Here is a 24,986-nt window from a genome sequence, read left to right as displayed (position 1 = left end):
ATTGGCAAAAATCTGACCTCTGTGTCTGCCACAGCGTTCTTCAGAAGCTATTCAGGCCTCCCTGCTGGGGAAAGTTCCCATCTTTAACCTGAGAATGCTTTGAGGGATGCTGGAATGAGGTAAAATACCACTGCCTTTCCTGGATACCTCTCAGGTGAGACGGTCACCTGGTGTGAGGTGACCTTAAGGCACACACCTGCTGCTCAAGTCCTGACGGCTGCCAGTGATTAAGTCGAGAGGAACTGGCTGGAGCTTTGGAGGCTTTTGACCTTCAGGGGCAGAAACTTGGAAGAGACCAGTGAGAGGGACTGAGCAGTGTCCAGCCTTGGGGAGAACTTTCAATGCCTGGGTCTGTTCTGGACTGTTCTGTCACTGTGAAGAGGTCACCTTCCCACTTAGCTCATCTCCCAGATCTCAGCCTCCACCAGAAACCTGCTGAGCCTGGATGATGTTGTTGAAAGCATTCACTTCTTTTTGCTTTTTGGCCATTTCTGAATTTACTTTGATATCTGAAGGAGTCCATGAATACATTTTCTGTGTTTAAAAAAGAAAAAACTGGCCGGGTGTGGTGGCTCACGCCTGAAATCTCAGCACTTTGGGAGGCTGAGGCAGGTGGATCACCTGAGGTCAGGAGTTTGAGACCAGCCTGGCCAACATGGCAAAACCCCATCTCTAGTAAAAATACAAAAAAATTAGCCGGGCGTGGTGGCAGGTGCCTATAATCCCAGCTACTTGGGAGGCTGAGACAGGAGAATTGCTTGAACCTGGGAGGTGGAGGTTGCAGTGAGGTGAGATGGCACCACTGCATTCCAGCCTGGGCGACAAGAGTGAAAATCTGTCTTAAAAAAAAAGAAGAAGAAGAAGAAGAAAAGAAAAACCACAGGCCTGGCGCGGTGGCTCACGCCTGTGATCCCAACGCTTTGGGAGGCTGAGGCAGGCAGATCGCTTGAGGTCGGGAGTTCGAGACCTGCCTGGCCAACATGGTGAAACCCTGCCTCTACTAAAAATACAAACAATAGCCAGGCGTGGTAGTGCATGCCTTTGGTCCCAGCTACTCAGGAGGCTGAGGCAGGAGAATTGCTTGAACCTGGGAAGTGAAGGTTGCAGTGAGCAGAGATCATGCCACTGACCTACAGCCTGGGTGAGTGAGACCCTGTCTCAAAACAAACAAACAAACCAACAAACATAAACCACAAACAGCAATATAGACGTAGGTAGAGTGAAAAGATAAAGTTACCCTTCACTCTGCTCCCATTCACCCCCAAGCTTCAGGCAGTCACTGTTAACCATTTCATGTGTGTCCTTCCAGAACTTAGTGTTGAATTCAATTGCTGATCGAAGCAGGTAGATTTGGGGTATCATATTGAAAAACAGCTGTACTTAGTCCCCAGGTAGAAGCCCTCAATATATGCTAAGCCAGTGGACAAGCAGATGGGTTTATGACCATGTACTTGTTTCCTATTGGTTCCCCGTTTCTAAAAAGCCAAGAGCAGAAAAAAAAATGTCTGTGATGTTGAAGATTCTGAGTTTCTGTTCAACTTAAGTTTTATTCTGGTAGAATGGGAACCCACTCTTTCCTTAAACCAGCTGTAATAATGACCAAAGAAAACTGTAAGTCCTTGTCATCTGTATAACCCTCTCATGCTGAAGACTTTTTGGGAGTAATGTTTCTCCTCCTTTCTAAAAAAAGTTGGAAGCAAGTGACCTGCTGTATGAGGAAGGACTCGGATGACCAAGCATCTTATGAACTGAGTTTGCATCTTGGGAAGAAACAGGTGTTCCAGCAATGCAATACAAGGACCCTTCCTCACTTCCAAGCCCCTGTTTCATTGAGGCCCTCTTAGCTGTGGGCTAGGAGCAGGGATGGGTATGCCAGAAGGGTCCTGAGAAAGAGGCAGAGATTTAGCAAGCCAGGAACCTGGGGAAGCCAATCAATTAGGGTGTCGAAGCACCCTCTGCTGAAGATGAATAAAATGAATGCAGCCAAGAAGCTGCAGGGAGCTTTGCTCGGGGTCCAGCAATGGGATGGAGCAGAGATCCTGAAGATCTCTGGATGTGAAACTCCAATTCCTGGCCCCCTGTAGTCTCTAAGCAGAAGGGATCCCCATTCTGGGAGTAGGACTGGATTTCTAGGGTCTTACTTGGCTTAATGCCAGACAGCTCCTCCCTGTCTCTATAATAAGATGTGATCTTGTCCACTGATGGGTCCAAGCCAGGAGACCTGGGCTTTTGTTACTGCCTCAAGATGGGAAGCTGTATGGGGTAGAAATGGAGCTGTGGATGAGTCTTCCATCTATTGAACGATGGCTGGGAGGTGGGAGAGGTTGTGGTGATGGAGCCTTTCCTTCCTGTTCTCCCAGGTTTATCTTACACAAGATGGCCAGAGAAGGTCTGAGACCTCCCCCACACATATTGAGAAAGCCCATATTGAGCAGATAATTTGCATTCTCTGGCTTGTTCTTCTAAAAAGAGAGTATCCTTTGAGGGTTGGTGAGAATTCGTTAGATCAGATTGCTTTCCTGCTAAGCTGTAGTGAGAATAGCTGGGAGTTGAGAACTTAGAGGGCTCTGGGGGAGGCGATGGGAGGAACCTGCAGATAACAGGATGGTTTAGGTGATGTCTAGGGCCTCAGACTGAGGAAGGAACAAGTTTCAGGAACTGTTTGTGACATCCCTGATAGCAGGGAGTGGACTCAGCTGACGGCACAGAAATGTACAACAGGAAGCAGACAGCCCTTGTCTATGTATTGACTTTGCCCGATCTTCCTGGAGTGGACAGCAGCCACCATGCAGTGGGGTGAAGGATCCCTGGGCTGGATGGTGGGACTAGTGGCGTGTCTGTGCTGCTGCCACGTTTCTGGCTCTGGGAGAAGCTCAGAGGCTGTTTAGGAATCCAGATCTAGACTGTCCTGGGGCCCTACCCAGTGAAATTTGTCTCAGTGTGATTGATGGGTTTTATACACTGTCTTGAGCCTTTCCTGGGAAGGTGAATCCGTGACTTCCCTGGTGTTACCCATTGTCAAGTGATTTAGCCCATAATTTCTTTCCAGAGCCTGGATTTATTACTCATGATTACCCCCTCCCTCTCAGAGGTGCTAAATGTAATTTGAGCTGCTAGGTTGGCTAGCAGTGTTTGCTTCCATCAGATTTTATTACTCTTGTCTTTAATTTTATGCCTTTTATCCCATCCCTTCTCAATCCATCTCTGTGAGGCCGTTGTTGTTCTACCCAGAGTAGCAGCTGGTACTAGCTGGAGCTGGAGATTCTTTGGGTCTCACATTACAGTTGCTGTAACCCTAACCTCACCACTGATGTGATGACTTGAGGACTCATTTGAATAGCCCCAAAAGGGATGGCAAGAGGGAAACTTGCTTCCTAAAAACCATATTCTTGGAAAGCTCACACTTTCAAATGCTCCATTTCCATCTTAACATCAGCAACCATCAAAGAGCTGTTCAAGCTCATTAAAAGCTCCCTGAATTTAATATTTTCCAACTCAGGGCCTACAGGTTTCCTTCCCCAGGGTCCGACAGTGCCTCTGCACAGAACCTGTCTCTCTTCCGCCTCATGCCTTCTAACAGATGAGAAGCAACATTAGCTTTTCTGTTTGACTTTGTTTTCCTTTTTCCTTTTCCGTTTTAGGGAAGCTGACAGATTCCTTTCCCCTTGAGGTAGTTGGGGAGAGTCAGAGCCTGACTGTTTGGGCCTCCAAGCTTGTCTACAGAAAAGCAAATGCAGAGGTATTATTAGAAGGGTGTGATGGAATTTCAAAGCCTCACAGTCTTCCCCCGAAGCAGTGCCTCCCCTGCCAGGTTTCCTCTGGTTGCTTTTCTTAGTGCCTGGAAGGATGTCAGGACTGGTTTGGGCCGAATGGAAGCATAACCTTTTGTGCCTGATGCAAATCTGTGTAATTTAAACTTATACTTTCCCTCCTGTCTGAGCACTGGCTCGGGTGCCACAAATATGTTCCTCTCTCTTTACTGTTTTAATTAACAGCTCAGGTACCTCAGCTATTCTTCATTACCAGGCGGTCCAGCACCTTCCCCTTGGGCATGCTCCCTCATGTTTCCATCGAAGAACCACAGAGGTAGACTCCAAAACGCCTTCTGCTTCCAGTGCCAAGCAAAGAGGGACCCCCAAGCCTGCGAAGCAGCCCGCTTGCCGGTAGCTTTAGCTGCTGCCACATGGGGTCGCTGTTGAGAAAAAACTCAGGGTGTGCTTGGTGGTTTAGTGGCCTTGCCCTTTCTGGGGCATTCAGCACGTGCAGCAGAGCTGCTGCATCCTTGGGTGCCTGAGTGACAACACCTAGTTTATACTCACCTATGCAGCCATTGTTTCCAAAGCATGACATTTTGCTCTGGGGGGCTACATCCTAAGGGGTTCCAATCAGAGCCAGCCCTCCACCTTGAACACCAGTAGTCCGGGCTCTACGTTTTCTGGCAGTATGTTACTAGGTAGAATTGAATGCTTCTCTTTTTTCTTTTATTTAATTATTATTTTTTAGAGACAGAGTCTCATTCTGTTACCTAGGCTGGAGTGCAGTGTTGCAGTTGAGGCTCTCTGTAGCCTCTAACTCCTGGGCTGTAGCGATCCCCTCATCTCAGCCTCCCATGTAGCTGGGACTACAGGTGCATGCTACCATGCCTGGCTCATTTCTTTTAATTAATTAATTATTTATTTATTTTTAGAGACAGGGTCTTGCTATGTTGCCCAGGCTGCTCTTGGGCTCCTGGCCTGGAGTGATCCTCCTGCCTCAGCCTCCCAAGAGCTGGAAATTGAATGTTACATTTGCATTCCTCTTTGCCAACAGTGCTGGGTCAAGGGTATCTCACTCCTTTTAGAAAGATTCTGATAATGCTGAACCTCAAAAGGAAATTGGTCAGGGGCTCTATGTCCTCAGTCCCCAAGGTTCTCTTGACCCTGCTGGAGATATGATACACTTGTTCTTCCTGGTGTCCAACTCTCTGTCCCCGTAGTCTCCAAGAGTGGTGGCTTTGATGAAATCACCATATATGGTTCTACCATTCCCCAGGGATCAAGGACCCTATAATTATATCTCGGAGGCCTGAGGGATTTTTAGCAGAACCAAGAAGGCCTCCCTTGGCACAGCTCCAGGAGAACAGCACATGCAATTTCCAAAATTCTGCCCTTGTCAGCCCCACATTTGCCACACTGGGGGTGACCCCGTGACACTTAGAGGAAATGTAATGTTGTTAGTTGGTCGATCAGGCAACTGGGGAAACGTGTCATAAAACCATGCAGCAAATTTCTGCTCCCATAATTTATTTGGTCTGACAGTGTTAGTGCACCTTTAAAAGGTGAGAAATGTGTTTCATTTGCCTGGAATGAGACCCCCTTCACACAATAAACTGTGGATCTTAGAGATCAAGGACATCCTCTACTGTTTGGGCTTAAATTCCTGAGTCAAAAACTGGATCCCGCATCACTATATCTGGGCTTGCCTTGACATGCAGCAAGCGCAGGAGAAAATGGCTCAGAGGATAATTAATGCCTAAAACTAGATGGGTAGATTAATTTGGCACTTAATTTTATTTTACACTGATTCATTCACAAATGGAAATCAGCAATTAGACAATGCAAACTTTCGAACCATGGAAAGCAAGTTTCGGGAATATGAGAAAATACAAGTAAAACATTTTCCAGTTCATTTGAGCAGTTTTCATTTCAAATGATTACATGGGTGTCTTTAGCAATGCATTCGGAGTGCTGAATGGCTCGTTTTTAATATGCCCCACCTGCACAAGCTGCCTGCTACCCTGTCTGCTCCGGGGGCCGCTGGACTCCTTTATGCCTACAGCAGATTCATCAAGACCCTGAGAGAAGGGCAAGCAGGTTCTCTGACATCTGCTGCTGCCCACCCTGGTGTTCTTTGACTCCATCCCATGGGGAGGGGCACCTTCCTGCTGGCTCTTCCAGAGTGCCCCTTCTGCCTGCGCCACCTCCTGATGTGCATGTGTGACCCTTCAGCTCCACTCAGCAGCGGCAGAGCTCTATCAGCTCGGGCTCTCAGAGGTAACCTGAGCCCTGGACCAGGCAGGAGCCAGCTATGACCTCCCCAGCTATGACCTGCCTTCTGTCTCATTCATTATCTCTCTGTTGGCAGAGGTGGGTGTGAAGCCATTTGTCTGCCCCTGCTGGAGCCTGTCTCTGTCTAGTTTTACTCCCTGTTCTCCCTCTCTCCAGCCGGTCCCCTTCCTGCATCTGCCCAAGCTCAGGGTCTCTGCCTCGTTTTCCTCAGCACGTCTTTCTTCACCTGCCCAAGTCCTACCAATCACTTTTTCCACTCTTGGCTCAGAGAGAGAAAAAAGCAGGGACTCCTTGTCTTTGCATTTGCATATTGTGTTGATCATTGTGGACAGATGGACTCTTGGCACCAGACCATCTTTTATCGTCTTCGAGTGTGAATGCGGATGGAAAAGGAATGGAATGGAATCCACCTAGGAGGCCCAAACAGAGAGCCTGTATTTCTTTGGGGAAGCAGTGTCACAGCGGAGGGTCTCAGGAGCCATGTTCAGATCAGGCCTTGGTGGACAAGGAGCAGGGAAGTGAAGCAGAAGAAGGGGAGTTTAGTTTGGAGGGGACACAGTGGTTGAGGTGGGAAGAAGGGGCCTTGGGGACTGTCATGGCGTCAGAGGAAGAAAACTCAGTGCCATAGAAAGGCAAGATATTGGGGCCTCCTCTGTCAGAGGGGTGCTGGATTTTATCCATCAAAGGTTTAGGAGAGCATCAGAGAGCTCCCAGGTGGGAGCAACATGGAGGCAGAGTTGGAGTGGTAGAGATAGTGGCTGCAATCAAGTTAGGAAGCTCTTGCAGTTGACCCATGAGAAGTGATGAGCACAGAGTCCCACAAGAACAGGACAGGAATTTGGGAGACCCGCTGGACACCATGGAGGGTACTGACTAAATCTTTACTGAATGAATACATTTAAAACATGACTAAATCTCAGAGAAGGGGCTGGGATATAGGGGTGGGGTTACAATCATTCACATAGAGGTTGTTGTTAAAGATGCTTGGTAAGATTTGTTCTCTAGAGAAAGTGGGTGAGAAGAGAAATGGACCAAAGGCTGAATCTTGGGAGCACCAGGTGTGTGGTGGAGGTGTCTGAAGAGGACTTAGAAGTTGGAGAGTTGGAGAACCCAGCAAAGGGCCTTGAAAAGCCAAAGGGGAACAGAGTCTTAGGAAGAAAAGGGAGATGGTCATTGGTGTCAATCACTCAGAGAGCAGAGGAGAACTCAGAGGGACACAATTTAGTACATAGGAAGTGTATCCTTCCATCTGTTTCTCCGCCCATTTCTCTCTCCTTCCATTTATCCATTCAGTTTTCCATTCATCCATCTGTCCATCATCCATCTATTCATACCTTTGTTCCTCTCTCCATCAATCTATCCCTACTTCCATCCCCCATCCCACCATCTATCCATCCATTCATCCATCCACTCATCCATTTATCTATCCATCCACCATCCATCCATCCATCCATCCATCCATCCATCCACCCACCCACCCACCCATCCATCCATCCATCTGGCCTGCACTTACTGTGCCAGGAATAACAACCTGATATTTCACCTACAGTGCCGAGAGGAAGGCAAGCACACACACAGTCATGACAGCATGGTGTGGCAGTCTCTGGCAGGAAGGGACAAAGTGCTATGGGAGGTGAGAACAGCCAGCTTGGAGTGGCTGTTAGCAAGGCTTCCTGGAGAAGCTGCCATCTGAGCTGGACTGGCCAATGACTGGCAAGGAAGACAGTCACAAGACAAAGGCCCAGGACTGTGGGTTTGAGGAAGGCATAGGAAGTAAAAAAACAGAACAAAACAACAACAACGCATTCACTGGGTGCTGATGATGATCACTACTGAGGGACACCCACACAAACGTGATCTCTCATCAGACCAGCCACCCTGCAAGGGGATGAACAGTGGAGTGGCCAGCCCAAGGGTCACCCTGCTTCCACACAGAGGACGTAGGAATCAGCTCAGTCTTCCTAACTCTGAAACCTGGTTTCTGTCACTATTTCCAGATGACTGTCTTTCATGATAGGAACACAATGTTCTTACACTGTTCAGCCTTTACTACCTTTAGTTCCAGACAGCCAGAATGATAATTCTGGCCAGCCTCTGAATCCAGACACTCTTTATGGCTCAGCAACTAAGACAGCATCAGTGTTAAAGACAGTTTTTAAAGAGAGGTAGAACATCATGTCCATAAGAGCCTCTTAGCATCGTTTAAAAAATAAAACAAAAGCTACTCAGGTAATACAAGCTCATTAAGTTCTTTATCTAATTTCCTTTTGAACACTCGTTGCTTATAATAGAGTGGTTTCTCTGTGACAGCTTACTGATTTCAAAAGAGTCGTTTCTACAAATAGGAAAAAAATACCCTTCCAGGCCACGCTGGCTTTACTATTAATATTATTAGCTCAATTATTCAGTCCAGGCATATTTATTGGGCACAATCTGCTGGACAGTGAGGGTCCTGCATGTGTGGGTGGTGCACCCCCTCCCAGGCATGCACACTCAACTGATTTGGATTCCTTAACTCCCTGCTGAACCATCACTGGCAGTCAGTGTCCTCAACCCTCACCTACCTGAAGGCAGTGGACATCAGGGATCTGGCTGTGTCTCACAGAGCAGATGAATTCTTTGCTGTCACAGAGCAACAACCAGCTCTAAATAATCCACGGTGTCACCAGTTTGGGGTCATCCAGGTGTTTCACCTTCCTGCCTTCTCCCTGGCTTGTGGCCATTATGTTAATCGTCAGGAAGCCCTCCATTTTGTGGATTGCATCTTGAGAGTACATTGCTGCGCCTGTAATCCCAACTACTCCAGAGGCTGAGGTAGGAGAATCGCTTGAACCTGGGAGGTGGAGGCTGCAGTGAGCGGAGATCACACCATTGCCCTCCAGCCTGGGCAACAAGCGCGAAACTCAATCTCAAAAAAGAAAAAAGAGAGAGAGAGAGTACAGTGCTGGTGAAAGGTGTGATGGAAGCAAGACCTCTGGATCTTTACCAGACGTGAAGAAGAGGAGGTGGGCGGGGGTACTCAAAGGGGGTCTATGGGTCCCTGGACTTCAGACCACCTTGTTCAACTGCAGGTGGCTGAGGGAGACCTCAGCTGATCTCCTCTACTGCTCTGTGCAGCTTGTCTCTCTTCAAAGAGGACCCTTCTGCTCTGTCCACCAGCCACCTCCTGCTAGCACTCATGAAGTGCACAGGCATACTACACCAGCTGCAAGCCCCTCAAGCCCAGGCCTGAACTAACCCAACTGGATAAATTTCATGATCTTTTTTTTTTCTAATTCCCAGGGAAGAGAGTGTTTCCGTTTCCTACAGCTCTGTTTTCAAAGGTGTTTCATCCACGGAGCAACAAACGGGGTGCAAAAGAATGGGGAGAAGGAAGACGTCAATAGCCTGTAACCCAGAGCAGTCTCATCTTCGTGTGGGGAAATCTGTCCCCTTAGTTACAGGCTGGCTGTATTTAAGGAGAGGAGCATGTCCTGTGTTTAATTAGCATTCAGTGACTTAAGGAGGGCTCCCTGGAGGGCAGGGCAGGGCTGGGCTGGGCTGGGCTGGGAAGGGAAGTGCGACATCAGAGAACCTCCTCCCATGCATGGGCTCATCTCACCCCAGGAACCTGACTCTGGGAACCTGCCAGGACCCTCTTCCATGCTGCCAGGAGGGTCCTCTGGCAGTCACCTCTTCCCTCGGCCTCCCCACCTCCCAGGCCAGTGTGGGCCTGGGTCTCACAGCCAGGCTTAGAGTCCTGCTCCACCCAGGGAGACTCCACACTCCCCCACACCCATCCCAGGCATTACCCCAAGTGAGGATCCTGCAGTCACATTGGCATTTACATTTCTACAGGGCATTTCCAACTCAGTGAATGGGAAATTGCTCGTCATTTCCAAAGGCAATTAATTATGCAGGAAATTTTGCATCCAAGAAAAACAAGAATTTAAAAGAACCATCAATGTGAAAAAGTACCATACCATGCTGGAGTCTTGGGATTGTTTTCCCTTCCCCAGTAGTTGTCAGTGTAAGCGTTTGCGAGTTAGGCAGACCTGGGCTTGCATTATGGTTTTGTTAGTTCTATGACACCAGCCACTGGAGGCCTCAGTTTCCCATCCATAAATGGAGATAATGACTCCATCTTCACAGGGATGCAGTGAGGACTAAATGAGATATTTTTGTGCAAGTACCTCAGCATGTGCCTGCCATCTAACCCAGAAAATTCTCAATAAATATGTCCTTCTTTCTCTGTCACTTTTCCAACCAGTTTTTATCAGGGAGGACAAAGCTTAAGATTTTAAATGTGATACCCCCCAGAACAGAGAGAGATCTTTGAAGTAGAACTTGTGAGCTGGTGTGGTGGTATGTGCCTGTAGTCTCAGCTGCTCAGGAAGCTGAGAGGTGGGAGGATCACTTGTGTCCAGGAGTTCAAGTCCAGCCTGGACTACACAGCAAGACCCTCTCTCTAAAAAAATAAAAAATAAAAATTAAAGTAGGATTTATGAGGGGGCAGATTCCCATTACTCTACACTTCTCTGCACCCACAGCACTAAACGTCATGTGGAAATGCCACATGGCTAAGCTTGATAGTCATCCTCTTTCAGCCTTTGTACCATTAGGGAAAACGGAGGGACGGAGGCGGAGGCAGAGTCTAGAGGTGTTTGGAGCATGTGTCATCTCAAGAACATTTCTGTCCAGAATATACAATTATTGGCACACAGATACACAGTAAGATGTGAGCAGAGCTGGCCCTGAGACTGCTGGGCACAGAGTGGGGAGATTCACTATTGTCTGGACTGAATAGGCAGTGGGAGCCCTCTGGCAGCCTCTTGGCCACATGCTTCTTCTGTGACCTGGAGTAACTGTGAATAAGGGGCTCTCAGAGGTGCTTGTGTCTGAGTCAGTGATGTGAGGGATCCAGCAAAGGGCAGCCACTGACTCAGTGAGACTGAATCCATAGCCCCCTCCCTCTGGATGTTTCCATGTTGTGAATCACCCCATCTTCCCCTTAGGAAGCAAAGCCACACCCGGGGGCAGAGTGGCTCGTCATATAGGACTCAGGGAGCTTAGAATGCACAGAGCCGGGGACATGGTTGTAGGAACGAGTGGATGGCGGTGACGGTGGTGCGGGTGATGATGAGGCGAGCAACACGTACTTGGCATTTACTTTGTGCCAGGCCCTGGGCTGAGCTCTTTGCAGCAACCTTGGAAGTGGGAGCTGTCGTTACCCTCCCTGTCACTGGATGAGGAGGTGAGATCTTGAACAACTTCCACATCACCCAAGTGGTGCCGCTGGAACCAAAGGCAATGAATTATGCAGCAGGTGCAGCCCCTCTCTGCTGTCCCACTCCATAGTCAAGGAACCCAGAGGGTCTGTGGGGCTGCGGAGCTCATGTTGCCAAATGCCGCACTGCCCATTTCTGTACACAATGTGCCTGTCTTGTAAACCACCCACAGAACTTCCAGAGACACCCAGGGAGAGTGGAATTGGATACTGGCAGTGACTTTACTTTTTACTTCTTATTTACGTTAAGACAAAAATTTTAAAGTAAGGGACCTTTGGATCTTGTCAAGATAGAGCTTAAGTGCTCTTTGGCAAACATAGTTCATTTATCATTAAATGATAATGTGTTTATCATTTAAACACATTAAAACCGCGGGTTCCAGACTTTTTGGTTTCTGGACTCCTTTACGCTCTTAGAAAATTACTGAGGATCTCAATGGGCTTTTGTTTATGTGGGCTAAATCTATAGGTACTTACCACACTGGATTGCAGGTGAAAAGAGGTTTACATATTTATTACTTCATTTAAAAATAACATCGAGCAGCTCATTACATGTTACCATAAATAACAGAACATACTTTTATTAACAATCACTATATTTTCCAAAACAAAAAAATTAGGGAGAAGTGTGGCATTGTTTTTACATTTTTACAAATTTAGCATCTGGCTGGAAGGTGGCTGGGAGAGAGAGAGAGAGAGAGAGAGAGAGAGAGAGAGAGAGAGAGAGAGAGAGAGAGAGAGAAAAGTCATTAAGGTCTTAGTATGACTACGAAAATAGTTATGGTCTCATTGACCCCCTACGAGGTTCCCTGAGACTGCCAGGATCCCTAGACCTCGCTTTGAGAACTGCTGTGCTAGATGGACCAGAGTAATCTTTGGCTGGAAGACTTGTGTGTGCACCAGCACTCCTGAGGTCTCGTTGAACCAAGACAGTCTGGGGTGTGCGCCTGCCTTGCGCCCAGCTCGTTTAGCCACAGTGGGTCAGGATGCTGAGGCTGTGGGATGTCTGCCCCAGCCAAGCGCTGGAGCCCCTCCAGGTGGAAATGGGTTGAGTAATTAGAGAACCTTGGAGCATCTACCGTCAGCTGTGCAGTCGCTCCGGGGCTGCTTGGCAGGCTGGAGCACTGAGCCCAGCTTGGTTTCTTGCTCTGAGAGATGCCCTCCTGACAGCTCCTTTGTAGATGGTTCCTCTCTTTTCTAGCATGCCAAAGGATTTCACCGTCATATTCAGCTCAGTCAGGCAGAACTCTGGGCTGCTGTGTAAAAACCCTTTGTGTCCAGAAGGGTTCAGTGGAGCTTTTCTCTTACCAAGTAGGGGCTTGGGGAGAGTGCCACAGGTCAACCTCTGGTGCTTAGAATGCTGGCTGGTGCCTTGATGTGGGCCATCTCAGGGGCAGCCCCCCTCTGCTCTTTCTGATACATAATCATTTGCCACAAGGAGAACTAAATGATGACAATGACAGTGTCCCTGGGCTAACCCTTAGAATCGGAAAAGCCGGCAAGCTGGAAGTTTCAGGTCCCAGGAAGCACCCAGCAGTCGGAATTCCTATTGGAGAGTTAGCTGGCTTCATCTAACGGCTTGGAGAGGGAATGCCACCTCTCCAAGAACGTTCACTCCAGCAAAGGAGCTTGACACTGTCCCAGGAAACCTTTCAGTGGAAATAAGGCAAAATCGAATGGACAAAATCGAATGGAAATAAGACAAAATCTTTCACACTCAAAAATTCAAGCTCAAACATGTTTAGCTACAAATACAGTATTATGGCTTGAGAACATTTGCTTTTTTCCTATTGGACCAGCTGGTGTTTTGTCATTGCTGGAGATTGGTTTGTTCACTGGTTCAGTAGGACCAGACTTCCAGGTGCTCTGTAGGGCCCCGAGGGCCAGAGATGAGGGAGGCGCCTGTGCCCACAGAGCGCACATGCAGGGACAGTCACCGGTGCTGTGCCATCCCTGCCTTGTGGGGAAGGGTGGGCTCAGGGACTTCTCAGAGGCACCTTTGCTCTGGGGCCGTGGATCTCCAGCTTTTGCCTGTGTTGGGATTTGTTTTCTATTCATGAGGTCTAGGGTGAGGCCTGAGAATTTGCATTTCTAAAGCATTCCCAGTGCTGCTGCTGCTGGTCTGGGCTCACCATTCCCTGCTGCCTTAGAGAATGTTGGCCAGGTGATCTAGGCTGATGGCTTCACCCTCCTCTCAAGTGGGTCTGCAAAGCTGAAAATGAGGAATAGGCACCAGATGGGAGTAGGCTTAGGGGAGGACACAGGAGAGGGAGCCCCTGCTGTGGCTGGGTGTGGGCTGGCAGCCCAGGTCGGATATGGGGCACAGAGGGCGCATCACGGCCCAGGAAGTCATAGCTGCGGGCAGGGACAACACATGGAAAGCTTCCATGCTGCATTAAGGTTGGGCTTTATTTGGAAGGCTGTGGGGACCACTGGAAGGGCTCTATTGCCTGCTGATAGTTCTTCAGACACAAAGGATACTGAGACAAGCTGATGGTATCTCTAGTCACTGCCTGGGCTGGCCCCACTGCAGTTGGGACCTTGCCCTCACTGCACATGAAGAAGTAGACAGTCTGTTGTCCATAAGTTGACCTTGGCCTCAGATTGGAATCCGTTTGGCTGGGTTATACCTGAAAATGCAAAGCAAAACAGAGGGTTTTAAGGTAATTAAATCCTCCTCCTAAAATGGCCTTTGGAGCAGTCTTTGGCCTGGGCTATTCGAATAAGGAAGCTGCCATGTTTGCTCCACTCTTCTTGTCACTTTTTGCATGTAGAAGCACCCTTGGTTGTCAGGAGGGAACGTGGGATGGACAGGGTCTATCCTCAGTGCCTGCAGTGGAGCTAGGATGCAGATGACTCAAGCAAACACACATGTGTGTTCAAGATCCAAAAGTGCTGTGATTCTGTGAATCAAGGTCGCTATGAACCCTTGCCTGTACAAGTACATGGTACATCTCACCCCTCAGTCCACAGATGGGTCATAGGCAAGGGCAGGTGGTAGATGCAGGTGGTAGGAGGTTGGATTCCATATCCTAAAGGGACTGCACCTTCTCCTTCTCTGTTCGTGTCCCACCACGGCCACCACCTTTTACACAGCATCTTACATTGTGGGTGCTTAGTGATCATGGTAATTGAACGGTTTGTTGCCTTTTGAACCCTGGGCCAGGCATGTGCTAGGTGCCAGGCTACAAAGCTGAAGGTGAACAGTCTCTGTCCTGGGTTCCTGCATGCTGAGGTATTTTATGAGTCCATCCTGGAAGCCTTGGGCTGAGGACTCTCTCTAGGTGGCTCCCCAGTATTCCCAGGCTTAGAGAAAGCCGGAAGGGGTGTGTTCTGGTGTATAAGAGATGCCACCAAATACTGCCTGTGCATGGGATTTTATTACCAACCCATGAGGGAGAGTGTCCTCTCCTACTGGTGGGCAGGAACCCTGATGTCAGACTAAACCCCAGCTGCCCTGCAGGCGTGTTTCTTCTGTCTGCATCTCAGTCTCCCTGCATGTAAAACACAGACACTACCAGCACCTCCTCCACAGGCAGTGGTGAGGATTAAAGCCCGTAGCCCAGTGCCTGGCACAGAGTTTAATGCTCAGTGAAATCCCTTGTCATCATGGGCAGCAGAGGGTACTGACCTCAGATGCGTCCAGAACTTAGCTGAAGTCTCATCCCCCTGCCAGGTCAGCTTCCCAGGCTGAGGATTCCAAAGTCTGCCTGATTCCTCTGCACTTGACCCCTCTTGGGGAGGTGACACCTGCTGCATCCCTGCCTCTCAGGGCTGTGGTTGGAGAGAGGCAGCGGGCACAGGGAGCACCTTGAGTGTGGTAACAGCAATATTCACAGCTAGCACTTCACTGAGCACTGAACTCTGTGCCAGACACTGGGATATGGGCTCTAATCCTCACCCCTCCCTGTGGAGGAGATACTGGAAGTGTCTGTGTTTTATACAGGGGGAGACTGAGATGCAGAGAGACCAGACACCCCTGCAGGGCAGTTGGGATTTGGCCTGACATTGGCACTCATGCCCACCAGCTCTGGGAAGGTTCTGCACATATGTCTGCTCTTCCAGGGCAGGTCCCCATGATGGTCGTCCCGGCCAGGCCAGCCCCTACTGGGTCACTCTGTCTCCAGCCTCAGGAGTGGTCCCTGTGGTGAAGGAAGGCTGCTTGGGGATGCGGGTTTCTCCCCGTGGGCCCGGGGAGCCCTACTTCTCAGTGTATGGGGAAGACTTCTGTGTCCTCACTTCTTGACTTCTGGGTGCCCTCTGGGGGAACACAGCCCGGGGAAGGGGTGCCCAGAGAGGCAAGGCCTAGGCCCAGATGATTTCCCCTCCTAGCTGTGTCACAGGACTGCATTTGAGCCCTACTGAACAGTAACAACAGATTTTTTTTTTTTATGTTTTTAAACTACAAGCGCTATTAACCAAAAAGAATGCCCACTAATTCTGTCATTCTTTTATTGGGCCTAGTAAAGATCACATATCCACCTAAATCAGATTTGGGCTTCTGCAGCACATACTTCACATTAAAATGGCAGCCAAAGTCCAAGAACTAAAATGAAAAGAGGGAACATTAATTCTTTTTCAGTGCTGTGCGGGTGCGTATGAGCTCAAGAAGCTGCGGCTTCTTTCCAAAACCTGGCTCTGACTCTGGCCTGCTCCATGACTTTGGGCTGGTCGTGGACCTCTCTGGGACCTCGTGTCCTCAACTGTAAAATAAGGCAAACCTGGCTAGTACGGTTACTGCACAAAAATGACACAGGTTTGAAAGCAGTCGGCACAGTGACAGGTTCTATGTGAATGTAGTTGGAGCATTTAGAGTTGGGCTGCTGCTGTTCCTCCTCTGCACCTGTTAATGTTGCTGAACCTTCAGCACCAAGTGTCCGTGATGAGTGTTGAGCTGTAGGTGATTGGAGCCTTACTCTATGGCAGTCAGATTCGTTCATTCATTAACTCATTTATTCAACAGTTATTTAAAGAATACCTGCTCTGTGCAAGGCATAATTCTAGGTGCTCTCCTTCTCTGCCTGGTGTAGGCAAGACCATCAGCAATGTGAAGATATAGAATAGAAAGTGACGGAGATGAGGTGTGGGCAGCAAGGCTGAAGCTGGCACCCTGCTCGGGGCGCAGAGCCAGTGAGGGACTTGGTGGGAGGGCTCTGGGAGACCTTTGAGATCACCACGAATGGGTTAAAAGAAGCCTTGGGGATCACTCGGCTGGGAGGGGATGTGGAGGGGTCAGTTTATTAGAAAATGGCTTATGTGGACCCTGGAAATCAGCTTCTTTGCCCTAAAGAAATAAAAAAAGGAGAAACATTAAATGCAGCACTAAGAGCTTTAGTTAAAATGTAGAAAATGGGGTTGGGGCTGAGGTGCTGTTGACAAGAGGATGCTGAGTGTGAGAATGGGTTGCTAATAGGAGTTACGGAATTTCCCCAAAAGGGGAAATTGCCATCTGGTGACAATGGAGTGATTTATTCATTTGACGTCTAATGCCACAATTCCCTGTCTCCTGAGCAATAGTGATATTCTCAATGCCCTATCTAAGAAGGAAGATATTAGGAACTAGTTGTTTGCTAAGCTAAGCTCAAAGTCTCTGTTGACCTTAAAACAACTTTCCTGAAAGAAAAATGACCTAGTGTATATTTACTATTGAATATAATTTTCCTTAGGAAGTCTGCAAGCCTATTAAAGATTAATAGGGAATCTCATTTTCATGTGTTTCTGTTTAAAGCGAACTTGTGCAAGTGTAGGTTGTTAGCCATTCAGAAATCCATTCACCACCCCCTTTCCCCACCCCCTCCCAGGGCTCTCAGAAACTAGGCTCCTTTAATGAGTGGAAGGTAAATTAATATTCCAAGGAGCGGAACTTGGGGCTTATGCACCCAGAGATATTTAGCTCTTGTCGTTTGGGGACTGGAGAAAGTAGGGGGTTTCACAAATTATTAAAGTCAAGAGAACCCATGCCATTTTAATTCTGCATATTCTGGGAACCTCCAAAGAAGCAAAGTTTGACTGAGGAAGACCAGGTAGCATTAGGGATAATTTCTATAATTTACCTGTGTTTTTTCCTAAGCTCATTAGAGTTCAGTTCCTCTGACTATAAACATCAAGATGCTGTGATACTTACCTCAACACTTCCTTCTGAGGGTACAGACAGCACCTTCTTAAATGAACACAGGCTTGATGCTTCAATTGCCAGACCAGTAGAGGGTCCACAGGTAGTGGCCTGTAGAATTGCTTAGACCTGTTTAGGGAGTATGATTTCATTGGTCTATTAAAAAAAAGGGAGTATGATTTCATTGGTCTATAAAAACTTGAGGATGTTTGAAGACTCACAGGAGAAATTTCTCTTTGGTCTTAATGGTAGGAATAAAGCTGATATTCATCATGACTTTCCTGAACACATGCAGACCTTAAAAAAGTGGATCAATTGTCCTTAGGACAAAGCATTTCATATGCCAAGTTATTTGATGAATTCTAAGGGAATTCATCCAGCATGGTCATCTCTCCCTAGGATTTCATAAGGTCTCAGGGTCAGTGTGGACCCCCTGGGCTGGTCCAGAGAAGAAAAGAAGACACCAGCTGTGATGAGGTACTGTTCCTCTAGGAATCAGGAATAGATGTCAACAGGTGCTAAGGTGCCAGGTATATTTAACCCTACCAGGAACATTTTGAGGGACTTATTATCATTCAGCCTGAGTATATTAGGTGTGTTAGGACATTCTTGCATTGCTATAAAGAGATAACCTGAGGCTGGGTAATTTATAAAGAAAAGGGGTTTAATTGGCTCATGGTTCTACAGGCTGTACAGGAAGCATGGTGCTGGCATTTGCTCAGCTTCTGCAGAGGCCTCAGGAACCTTATAATCATGGCAGTAGGCAAAGCGAGTGCCGGTGTCTCACATGGCAAGAGCCAGAGCAAGAGAGAGAGTGGAGGAAGGAAGAGGTGCCACACACTTTTAAATAACTGACCTCCCAAGAACACTATCACAAGGACAGCACCAAGCCATGAGGGATCTGTCCCTGTGTCCCAGACACCTCCCACCAGGCCCCACCTCCAACACTGGGAGTCCCATCTCAACATGAGATTTGGAGGGGATGTCCAAACTATATCAAGTGGTGAAAGATGGAAGACAGGAACGAGATAATTCCTTTGAGAGTCCGAAAGTATTCCTCATGCAGACATGTCACATGATCGGAGCAGAACCAAGAGAAAGTGGAGGGAGGTGCCACACACTTGTAAAAGATCAGATCTCACAAGAACCTACTCGCTACCCAAGAGGATGGTGCTAAACCATTCATGAGAAGTCCGCCCCCAGGATCCAATCACCTCCCACCAGGCCCCACCTCCAACACTGGGGATCACGTTTCAGCATGAGATTTGGGTGGGGACACACATCCAAACTATATCACTAGGCTTCAGAGAAGCTAAGAACTCGCTACCCAAGAGGATGGTGCTAAACCATTCATGAGAAGTCCGCCCCCAGGATCCAATCACCTCCCACCAGGCCCCACCTCCAACACTGGGGATCACGTTTCAGCATGAGATTTGGGTGGGGACACACATCCAAACTATATCACTAGGCTTCAGAGAAGCTAAGACACTTGCCCAGAATGTCATGGCTAGTAAGCGATTGAGCTGAAATTTAAGTCCTAGTACATCTTCAAGTTCTGTATGAAAACCCCCTACTGTTTACTGCTTTTTAGTAGTCTTTTAGTTTTCTATTGGTGCTGTTAACAAATTACCACAAACTTCAAACAACACACATTTATTCTCTTACTGATCTATAGGGTCAGAAGTCTGACTTGGGTCTCACTGGGCTGAAATCAAGGTGTCAGCAGGGCTGAGTTCTTTCTGGAGGCTGCAGAGGAGAATCCATTTCTTTGCCTTTCCCCACGCAGGCTCATGGCCCCTTCCTCCATTTTCAGAACCAGCAAGGGCCAGGTGGAGTCTCACATGACATCACGATGACACCCTCACTTGCCTCCCTATTCCACTTTTAAAGACTCCTGTGATTCTATTGGTCCTACCGGGAAAATCCGGGATACTCTCCCTACCTCAAGATCCATGACCATAATTATATCTGCAAAGTCCATTTTGCCGTGAACTGTAATGGTCTCAGGTTTTAGGAATTCAGGTCCAGATGCCTTTGAGAGCCTACCCAAAGGTAGGCATTCTGCCTGCCGCAAGCAGTTTTTCTTCTGAGCATCTATCTTGTTTTTAATTTGGGGGTATCATGAGCTAGTTGTGGAATTAGTTATGAATATCTTAACCCCCTTCCCAGTGGTTGCTGGAAATCTCTGAACCAAATATGTAGTTTTCATCCAGCCAGGGGCATGTGTACATTTTGTACTAGCTAAACCACTGCCTCTATCTTACCTTTCTGTGGTCCCCAATTCTCTCACTAATTTTTATATTTATTCTGCCACATCACAGCTACGTCTGAATGCACTTCAAAATTACTTCTGAAGACAGGGTGTGCGTAAATAATTAAATGAAGCCATGGTGGGTGACCTTTGCTGCCCAGGATTCCTGAGCAGTTGACATGGAGCCTCTTAGCATTCCAGAATAAATACCAGGCAACTTCAGGCATTTACTTCCGAAGGTGGAGGTGCTGCTGAATTCTCCATGAAGCAAGCTCACACTGTGTTGGTCTAGAGTTTTAAGGTGTGGTTCTGCTGGTGAAAGATTCATTGAACATCTAGATTTCCATTTTTTCTTGTGGCCAAAAGCCACAAAACTGATTTCTAAAGTTTGCCTGCAGAAATATAAAAGACTTATTGGATAAGGTTTACTCTTAAAGAGTTTTAACATATTTGTCACCTGCAGTTATCCCACTGAATATCTGAGAGCTTTATGATCCTTTCATCATCCACAAAACTTTCCATTTCTTTTCTTCTTCAATTTCTTCCCTTAAAAACAAGTACTACCAAAGCTAAAGCTAGGTTTTCTGCGTGAATGGACATAGCATAGTATGGGTAATATAAAACAATTTTATTTGATTTCGTGATGCAGCACAGGGTTGTTGGAGATCTTTCTGTGCTCCCATTACTACTTAGAGTTTTCTTGTACCATGACCATCAGTTTGCGCACTGGGAGAAATAGGTGGAGGGCAGTGGATTCCTGGCAAAAGGGCAGTTCAGCGACATCTGATCTAAGGCTGCTGAAAGCCCCTTCCAAGTTGGAATGGATTTTCTTGCCAACTACCATGACTTGCTTTTCAAATTTGCCAGGTAGAGAGTACCTGTCAAGCCCTGTCAACTGCTCTGTCAATGTTGACTGATGGCTGTCAATGTTCATGCAAGGTGGCTTCGGGAGGGATGCCAAAATTGATCAGATGCCAACCTAGACTTCCCTCGGGGGGCTACTGCAGTTTGATGCAATCAGAAAGGCTAAGGAAGCATCATCTCTGTGCCCTGCAGCCTGCTTTTGCTGAACCCTCAACCTGCAGAGATACCCAAGGCAGGACGCAGGGACTGAAATAATGGGGGATTCCATCTGCATCGCCGGAACTCCATTCTCAGCCCATGAAGCTTTGCCAGAGCCCCTGTGAGTCAGGCTTAGAGTGCAGTGACAGCAGCCTCCATGGCCCATGTGCTGGGCAAACCACAAGGAGAACCCTCACAGCCAAGAGCTGCCAAGGAGCCAGAGGAGCAACAGTGATCGGGGAAGCCCCATGTATCAGGATGAGGCTGAGCAGGGATTTGAGGGGAGCAGGAAATGATCTGTACTTGGCCACAGGGGCCTTTCTGTCCCAGGAAACAAAGGCATTAGGAAAGGCTTGAAGGCTCCTTAGACCTTATGGTATTGTTTCTCACCAACATGTGGCCGCTGTCTTGCTAAACTGCCATATGCACATCAGTTGGCGAGGCTTTAATAATCCCACTACCAGTGGGTACCTGTGTTAAGGGGCTGATGAATGCAAGATGCACAGAGCTTTGCGCATCTGCACCTGGGGCATGTGGACCTCCCCAGACCCTTTGCGTCTCCACACTCAGTCCTAGGCGGGGAGAGAATCGCAGCTCAGCTCCTCAGCTCCCCAGCTCCCCAGCTCCGCAGCCTACTCCTAGGCAAATACTAGGCCTTTGCTCCAGGAAGCCAGATGCACAGCACAGACAGCAATAGCAACACAAAATAACACCCCCTGCAAAATGTATTTAATACAGGCCCTGGTTTCCTGAAGGATGCTTTCCAGATGTGTGTTACAGCAGACTGAGGGAGAATAGGGGCTAAGGTAATTTTCTAAAAACAGAGAGAGGAAAAATCTGTTTTGTGTCACTATACCAGACAATTACCTTTCCAGTGTTTTAGCCTTTTCATTCCTGGTCTAATATTAGCAGCATGTTTTTCTAATTGTTTTTATTCTGCAAAAGGTATTAGCAGTTATAACAAACTTGCTGATATTTAGTCCTTTTAAAAACATATCCCTTTGCTCTAAGTCCCTGGGAAAAAGTAGCTTTTCTTAAAGTGCCTTTATTTTATGAGTTCATGTAACAGAGAGGCTTTAAGTAACACCACAGATTCCTCACTTCAGACTTCTCAGATTTGTTTTGGTCAAAGTTGATGCCTTTAGTTACATAGATGTAGCCTGTTGAAAGTATGTAATATAAGGTCCACCAAAGATAGACTAAGACACAGTGTATGTTTCTCTTTATTGAGCTTGTTGTGTGTTTTTCCAGCAAAGGCTGAACATTAGAATGAACCAGGAATTGGGGAGAACATATGAAGGGATAGAAGTAAAAATTTTGGGGGCAACTGGTGTATTCTGGGTTCTGGGTGAGGAGCTTTATATAATTGTCATTTAAGTCTCACAGCAGACATTTAAAGTGACTGTACATAGCAACTGACATGGCACCATAGCACTGGTGCCATTTTCCAGGTAAGGAAACTGAGACTTGGAGAAGTTGAATAATTTGCTAAGATGTGAGAGGCTGCGTGAAAAGTGGAGCTGGGATTAGACACAAGATTGTGTCACTCCCAAGCCTGTGCATCTTCTTATCTACCATACTTTCTTTCCTCTAACTGACCCACTGAGAAAGCTTTCAGAAACTAAATGGTTTGACGTGAAAGCCAAGACTTTGAATCTCTAATGTCCATGTTGGGTTTAGAGAAAAACTCCAGCGACTTATACAAGTAGATTGATAAGGAGATCCTGTCCCAAAGTTCTGGGTTTCTCCTGAGTGGTCGATATGGTCTGGCTGTGTCCCCACCCAAATCTCATCTTGAACTGTAGCTTCCATAATTCCCATGTGTTGTGGGAAGGACCCAGTGGGAGATAATTGAATCATGGGGGCAGTTTCCCCCGTACTCTTCTCATGGTAGTGAATAAGTCTCATGAGATCTGATGGTTTTATAAGGGGAAACCCCTTTTGCTTGGTTCTCATTCTTCTCTTGCCTGCCACCATGTAAGATGTGCCTTTCACCTTCTGCCATGATTGTGAGACCTCTGCACCATGTGGAACTGTGAATGCATTAAACCTCTTTTTCTTTATAGATTATCCAGTCTCAGGTATGTCTTTTTCAGCAGCATAAAAACGGACTAATACAGTGGTCAAGCCCTGCAGTGCTGTGCAGTCCCTGGTGGGGTACAACAGACTCCTTTATAAAGGGGGGCCTAATTCACTGATAGACTCACTACCCTCTTGTCCCATCTGCATCCTCTGGCACCTGCTGTGCTCTTGCAATACATTCAAAGTACCCGTCACGTCTCTAAGGCCAGTGGAACATTAGGAAGAACAATGTAGTCAATGGTGGCAGGGGAAAGCAGGTATACACTTGATGACTGTAATAAAATCCCAGAGAAATTAAAGTCAGCCCCCACACTTCTACCCTCCAGAGCCAATATGGGCGGTTGGCAGTTCATGTTCCTGTGAATGCCATCTGTGGCCACCTGCCATGTGACTCTGAGCAAGGCTTAATCTCTTTGGCCCTCAGCTGTCTTGTATGTGAGACAAGGGATCCACTAGAAGAATCTTATTCTCAAGACTCGAAGAAAACCAAGTCCCTTGACACTGAAATCATAACAGTAGGATGGAATATGGGTAAGAATAATAATGCTATGAAAACAAGTGGGTTTTCCACCCCTCTACATTGATTGCTTTGAGCATTCCATAGACTGTATTTCTGAGGTGGAAGGGAAAGCTAGGAGCTTAAACATGAAGCAATGCACTCAGGAACTTTGGTTCATGAGTCGGAGCCTGGATCCCATTCAACATCTTACAATTCTCAGTCCAAGGCTCAATTCCACCAACCACATGGCTTATGTCCAAGTATGGGATTTGTTCTGGAAGAATATTTAAAGGATTATGGTAATCCAGGATGAGTTAAATTGGGCATTACTGGTATGTTTTTACCTGTTTTCCATCACACTACTTTCCTAAAACTGTTGCAGAGAAAGTAGGTAAATAATTTTCTCCCCACTGTCTGTCAGAAGACCATCTGCTGTTTGAGACAATTCTCCTAGATATTATTATTATTATAATTTTTCTATTTCCAATTAGCAGTGTACTTCCTTTAATATGATGCTTTCTGCATAAACCATGGTTTCTGCAGATTTCCTAAGGCCATCTTGGTATTTCGTGTGCCTTTTCCTCTTCTTTAAGGGTGGGAGATTTTCTCTTACTGAGAGCGATACATTTCTACATTAGTACCTATTCATTTCCTTTTCATTTTCTCGGAGAAAAACAATCAGAGCTCATCATTGCTGTCGTCATGGAGATTTCATGTCTCCAGAAGAAATCCAGTTGAGGAGTTTCTTTGTTAATCCCATACTGGACATTCAAGCTTTCTTGTTTGTATCCCAGCAGCCCAGGCAGGGAAGCCATTGACATTGATTACAGTGTGATTCAGTGATACAGTGAACCCAGGGTGGGCAGGGGGAAGTGTGTGCAAAAGAGCTGTCCTGGGGCACTGGAGCTGTGCATACAGTAGGTGCTCAGGCAGCAGTTGGTGACTGGACAGAAGCAGCAGCCAGAGCTCTAACAACATGTCAGCATCTTGGCTGTCCACAGCATCAGGAACTCAACACAGCCACCGCCAGCCTCATTATCTTCCTGGTAAACCTGTCCTCCCCCATCTTTCCCACCAGAGTCCCACTGTCTGCTGAGCTGTCCTCATCTCAATTCTGTTCTCACCCCTCCAGTCCGAAGTTTTGACTTTCATTCTATTGATATCCACATTTCCGGGCATCCTCCTTTCTTTCTCCTCTTCCGGCCCTCGGTTCTTTGCTCTGGTTCATGGCCACGGTCTCCTAGGGAACCATCCCTTCCCCTCCTGGCAAATTTCTTACTCTTCCCATTGCTGCTGGAACAGTGAGGGCACAAAATAGGTCTGAAGCATATCTTTGCCGAACAATGGTGAGATCGAAGAGTCTTCCTAATATGCAAATCTGATCATGTTACTTCTCGGGTTTAAAATCCTTCAGTGGCTTCCACTGCTTTTAAGATAAAAACCTAAACCCTTGGATCATTCAAAGGCTTTCAAGACCTCATCAGCATATTTTCCCATCACTACTCATTTGGATCTTGTGGCCTGGGCATCCTGAGTGAGTGACCAGTGATGTTCTGGGCGATGCACCTGTTAAGTGCAGCAGTTGAGAATGATCTCCGGCTCTGGCATCAGATTGAATGTGGTCATGTTCTAGCTCCATCACAGAGCTCTGCAACCTAGAAGGAGTT

The 24,986-nt window shown here is 47.3% G+C and overlaps 1 protein-coding gene across 8 annotated transcripts in view; it reads left to right on the top strand.

The window, feature by feature from the left end:
• GFRA1 (GDNF family receptor alpha 1) overlaps positions 1-24,986 on the top strand; it is a 217,126-nt gene that overhangs the window by 154,253 nt on the left and 37,887 nt on the right. The gene's annotated exons all lie outside the window — the stretch shown is intronic.

Source organism: Pan troglodytes, chromosome 8 (assembly GCF_028858775.2).
Source record: "Pan troglodytes isolate AG18354 chromosome 8, NHGRI_mPanTro3-v2.0_pri, whole genome shotgun sequence".
NCBI classification, from domain to species: Eukaryota; Metazoa; Chordata; class Mammalia; order Primates; family Hominidae; genus Pan; species Pan troglodytes.
The sequence above is the reverse complement of the archived record's forward strand: the minus strand, read 5'-3'. Positions and strand labels throughout refer to the sequence as shown.